Raw genomic sequence first — 5,801 nt, forward strand, 5'->3', positions numbered from 1 at the left:
TATACTAAAGATAGGATTACACAATTTATTTCAAGCACATTGGATAGAAGAATCAAGAGATGCAAATAGACCAAAGTTTGTCCCCCTACTATGCGTCAATGACTCATCCTCAATCTTGCAAGCTTTAAGCGATTCACCAAGCCTTCATATTGAATCAACACCAAGATCAACCACTGAGATGCCATGAATATCAATAGACGATCTCCAGATTGTGCCCTCTAAAAATTTAATTTTAAATTTTGAGATAAGTTGATTAGTAGATTATTTATATTCTTTTTAAATTATATTAATTTCACTCTTTTAATATGCCACGAGAAAAGTTTTGAAGTATCATTATTAAGCGAGGTTTACTTTTGTAAGTATTTTATAAGGTTCAGCTTTCATATGTGTGTGCGCCCTTGTGTTGGGGTAACATGGCAAGGGAAAATTCATGTGGTGGGAGGTTTTGCTCAGAGAGCCAACTCAAATGTGGAAGGGCCTTGGCGTACATTGGAACGGAGTTCTGCTGAGGTGTATGATTCAGAGCATGATAAATGGGATCTTATGTTGGGGATGCGACAATTATATATACCACCTAATCAAAAGTAGCTATGCATAGCAATTTCTTCAGCTATACGGATTTCTTAAATGCTTGGAAGGGTCATATTAAGGCCTATGATGGTAAAGTCAATATGTGGAATGAGGCTGATGGGTCACATTTGGTATCCATTTTCAACATCAAATGCGAAGGACTCAAATTGGCCACCCATCCAATGGCTCTACCTTACCATGGCACCTATTGGAATAAACTTTTACTCCTTGGTAGTTTACCGGCTTCCAGGTGATAACTTAAGATTAATGTCAGTCGTCCATGTATTTGACACATCAGGAAATGGATATGGAATGAGGAGTTTTGAACCCATGGAAAAGGAAGGAGAAAAAGAGCTTTGCAGTGAGTGTTGTGTTGTTAGATAGAGCTTATAGAATGACTTGCCTCGAACTCTTTTTCTCCTCTTGTAATGATGGTCATCTTTGAAATATCAATTTATTATTGTTATAACAAGCACGCAAATTTAAGGCACATACATAAATCGCACAATCACACAGTATTTAAAAGAGAAAAAAAATAACACAGGATTTAACATGGTTCAACCATAAGGTCTATGTCTACGGCCAAGACAAGAGAAAAAATTCCACTATGATGAAAAGAGCAAGATGTAATCAATCAGAACTCTCAAACCCTAATCCCAGTGTGTTTCCTGAATACCTCATAACTCTATCATAAATGGTAGAATATTACAATATTTATACTAGTGGGCTTCAGGCTCGAGCCTGTCGGCTCGTGCCCTTCGCTACCACCACAGATCTCACTTTTTATTCTAGTCACAACGCGAAAACTTTCTGGTCGAGTCACGATTCGGGTCCATGAAAAAACATATATCAAAATTCAAAGCCACAAAAATAACAATTCTTCCCATTGGCTTGAATTTCCTCTATCATCAACAAAATAACTATAAATACTTTGTCTTGTCATATTCCCTCGCAAGGGCATTACTGAGTACTACAAACATCAACCAAGTCTAGGCAATGCCTAAACTTGCTGACTGGGACTCCCTTGGTCATCATATATGTTGGATTATCATGTGTAGAGACTTTTTGCACAACTACAGTCCCTTGAGATACAATGTCTCGAATGAAGTGATATCTGACATCAATGTGCTTAGTTCGTTCATAGTACATTTGATTCTTTGTGAGATGTATTGCACTCTGGCTGTCACAAAACATTGTTGCCTTGTTCTGTATCAACCCAAGATTACCCACCAAACCTTGTAACCATAAAATTTCATTTTACTGCTGTTTGCTAGTTTTTCAACCACCGCAAGTGCACGGATCGCTAACAAGTAATAAAGTGATGAGTAGAGTATCGTTCCTATGAGGACCATGTTGAGTATCAAACTACAGTGATTTTAATTATCTAGACGATCGAATTATAGAAAAATAATAGTTATATCTAAATTGAAAGAAATAAAATCTAAATAATTACCTAAAATAAAATACTAATGGACAAAGGCATTCTAGAGCTAGGGTTCACACTTCAATCAATTATAGAATAAATCTGATTCATTCAATAAATGGGAGATTATTACTTTGATGAAAATTAATCCTAAGTTATCTTAAGTCCTCTCTCAAGGCACTAAAGGTGTATTTTAATTAACATAAATCCTACTGTCATGATGACTAAATTAATTAAAACCCTTTAAGATCTTTGATTAATTTTGGAACTCCATAAAGGTCATCAGCATATCTCTAGGTCAGATTTCCTAGGTTCAAAATCTCAATTTTCTAATATTAATCTTCACTTTTCAGTATTTCAATTAATATCTGAAATCAATACTAAGTGAGTATCAGCACATAGCATGGATTAAGGTCACAAGAAATTGAATCAAAGAATAAAATACCTAATGTATTAAATAAAATCAAACCAGATCCATAACGAAATTGAGAGTGCTACACCCTAACCCTAGAATAAAGAGCCTACTCACCCATGGTGAGTTTTAGAATCAAGTTTATAAAAAGATAAAGAGAAGATATGAGAAGAAAATAGAGTGAAAGAACCCAGAAAGAGAGTTGCAGCCTTGGACTTTTGGAACTTTAGCTAAAAATCCCTTAGAGAAATCTTGCAGATCTTGTTTTCTCCCTTACCTCCCTTGAAGTTTATGTGCATCCTTGAATGTAAATCGACTCCCCTTAAATGTAAATTCTGTTCTTGGATGTAAATTCTCTCTCCCCCTGTAACACCCCTATTTGCATGGCCTGGTATATTCTACTATTATGGTGATCGGTGTCAGTCTGGACAATTAAGGGGATTAGAACCACACTTAAGACAACTAGATAAGCCATGAATACAAATAATTAGTAATTATCAATTAGTTAAGCATAAATAAGAAAAATAGAACATAAGAAGTTAAATGAGCCGAGAGTCACAGCGATGGGTGACCTTCTCGGGAAGGACTACGAAATCGATATAAACTCAAATTTCGAACCGTAAAATGTGATGCTGCGGTCCTTAGGACTATTATGAACGCAGAGGAAAAGAGAAAATCACGAAAAAGAATTACTAAGCCAGTCAAATAATTAGGTAGCAAGCCGGAAGAAATATTGAATTATTTGCAAACCGGGTTGAACAGGCGAGGGGCAATTTGGTCAATTGACTCCGAGAGCTGACTCCTGACCTAACTGTTAAATAAAATCTGAGAAAATAAAATTTCGGAATCGAGAATTAATAGAAAAATAAAAAAAAAAGAAGAAAAAGGAAAAGTAGAAATTGGTGACATCATGCATGACATCATGCATGATGTCATAAACACTAATATAATTAAAAATTAATTTTTGGATAATTGTGGTCTTCCATAAGACTTAAAAATTCATAAAAAAAAAAAGAAATTCACTCTTCTTCCTTGTTGCCGTGACCCATCTCCATTCTCTCCCTCACTTCACCATTAAAACAACTCCCATGAAAGCTTGATCAAAGTTTTCAAAACCTCACCTTGTCCCTAAAAATCCCCATTAAACCTTGTTAACTCCACTTGAGAAGAAGCTTGAGCAAGAAAAGAAAAGAAGAAAGGAAGAGTTTTTAAGGGAAAGAAAATTCTGTAAAAGGTTAGTAAACTAAACTTGATTTGTTAGTTGATTTAATTGTGTTTATAGTTGAATAAACTTAGAAATTCATTTAAAATGAAAAGAAAACATCTTAGGGGGACTAAAGGGAAATTCGGCCAACATGTGTGGGGGTATGATTTGCATGGGTTTGATTGAATTAGAGGTGAATATGAACATGAAGGAGTTGAATGATTATGGTTATATGCTTTGAATTAGCTAAATGCAACAAATTGGTGAATTAGGGTTTGGCACCTAGGGTTTTGGAAGACAAAAATTTGAGAAATTGTGAAATGGTATGTTTGACCTTGTTTGAGATAGAAAATGGTCATTTGTGACCAATTGAGATGTGTTGGAAGTGTTGGAAGTGAGTTTAAATTCGGATTGAAAATGGTCATGCTGCAGCCAGCATGACCAAGGTCCCTTTCAGGGACCAAAACTGAAAATTTACAAGTCCAATTGGTGTGAGGCCAATTGGGAATGAAAATAGACACAAAATGACACAATTTTCATATAGGAATCATGCCCAAATAGTGACCAAAACCTAGTGAACAAATTGACCAAATCCAGAATTGGCAATCTGACCTGTACCAAAAATGACCAAATGACCAATGTTTATTCATTTGTCCATAACTTGGGCTAGGCAGGTCTAAATGGCCTAATAGTTTACCAGTAGAAAGCTGAGATATAGACCTAAAACTTTCATGAGAACACAAACCCAAATTATGCCTTTAACCAAGTCATTTAGCCACCCAAAGTTGGTGACTTAAAGCGCTAAAACGAATTTGCCGGAAAATGCAGGTTAAGTCTAATCCGTGACCATGATTCAAAAGGCTATAACTTAAGCTACAAAACTTCAAATGGAGTGATTCAAAAAGGAGAATAAAGTTAAGACAATAGTGAACATTTTCTATGAAGAAAGTTTTGCCAAATTCTAACAGAAAAATGACCAATAGAACAGTGCAACTTAAGACACCAAAACTGAAAATTTGCAATTTTGCCTAAAAGACTTAGAATTTGAGTAAACAACCAAAACCAACAAATTTAGTAACCAAAATGTGGTATGTGGGTGAAGTTAGAATTCCCATACCTATTAAGCCTTAGAAAGTCAATAAATTGACTTGAATAGTATCATGAATAGTAACCCAAAACACAAATTTTAAAGAACATCAAGTTTAGCACATTAGAGTTAGGTAAAAGTGAATTTAAATTTATTTTTCGATTTTTGCTAAGTTATGGTACTGAAACACTGTGAAACTGTGTGTTTCAGTGGAAAGGAACACTTGGAAAGAACCCAAGGAATCAAGTCAAGAGCAAGAGGTGACTCACTTAAGGTTTGTGCACAACATCAACATGCTTTAAAATTCATTAACAAAGTAAATGAAATATGTATTTTACTTTTGCTTTGAATTGTTGAAAGTTTATTTCTGTATATTTGAATTGGCAATGTTTAGTAAATTGTTAAGATAAGTTTTGAAACCACAGTGTCATGACCATATATTTGAACACCTCACTAGCATGACTAGTGGGGGTAATCAGTTTTGAATTTTGATTCCTTCTCTGGCTAAAGTGTTGAGGTGTGTGCCAGTAGAAGAAGAAATTGAATGGATATCCATATGTTTGAGCTAGCTAGCCTTGTGATGTGACTTCTCCTTAGCCTCTAGCTATTGAGATTATATTTGTCTCGAATGGCATGATATAACTGTGTGTTTTTATGAAATGTGTTTTGAGACGTTTGAAGTAAAATGGTTTTAACTAAAAATCTTGTAAATCATGTTTTGCATTGATATCTCATGTTCAATTTAAATTTTGAATAAATATGATTTAAATTCCATAAAGTTTATTTTAGTATGTTGTGCACCAGTGCAGTGTCAGTAATCGGGTATTATTCTTGTCAGATTTAGACCGGAGGAGCAGCAGATTGAGTTTCTGAGGATTGAGGATCTACCTGCTTGAAGTTATCGGGTATATTTTATACCCTCACTGTAAAATTTATTTTGATGTATGTAATGTATGTAAAGGTATGGACATATAAAAGCGGTCTTGGCGGTTTGTATAAAGTTTGTAATAAATTTTAGTTGAAATTTCTCTTAATGTAAATTTTTGTAATGATGTATATAAATTGTTTTATCTTTAATGAAATATGAATGGAAGTATTTTGTTTT

The 5,801-nt window shown here is 34.5% G+C and overlaps 1 pseudogene; it reads left to right on the forward strand.

The window, feature by feature from the left end:
* Window positions 1-384: 384 nt before the first annotated feature.
* Window positions 385-963, forward strand: LOC110661935 (uncharacterized; annotated as a pseudogene).
* The last annotated feature ends 4,838 nt before the right edge of the window (window positions 964-5,801 follow it).

The sequence above is a fragment of the Hevea brasiliensis genome, chromosome 7 (genome assembly GCF_030052815.1).
Source record: "Hevea brasiliensis isolate MT/VB/25A 57/8 chromosome 7, ASM3005281v1, whole genome shotgun sequence".
In the NCBI taxonomy this organism is placed as follows: Eukaryota; Viridiplantae; Streptophyta; class Magnoliopsida; order Malpighiales; family Euphorbiaceae; genus Hevea; species Hevea brasiliensis.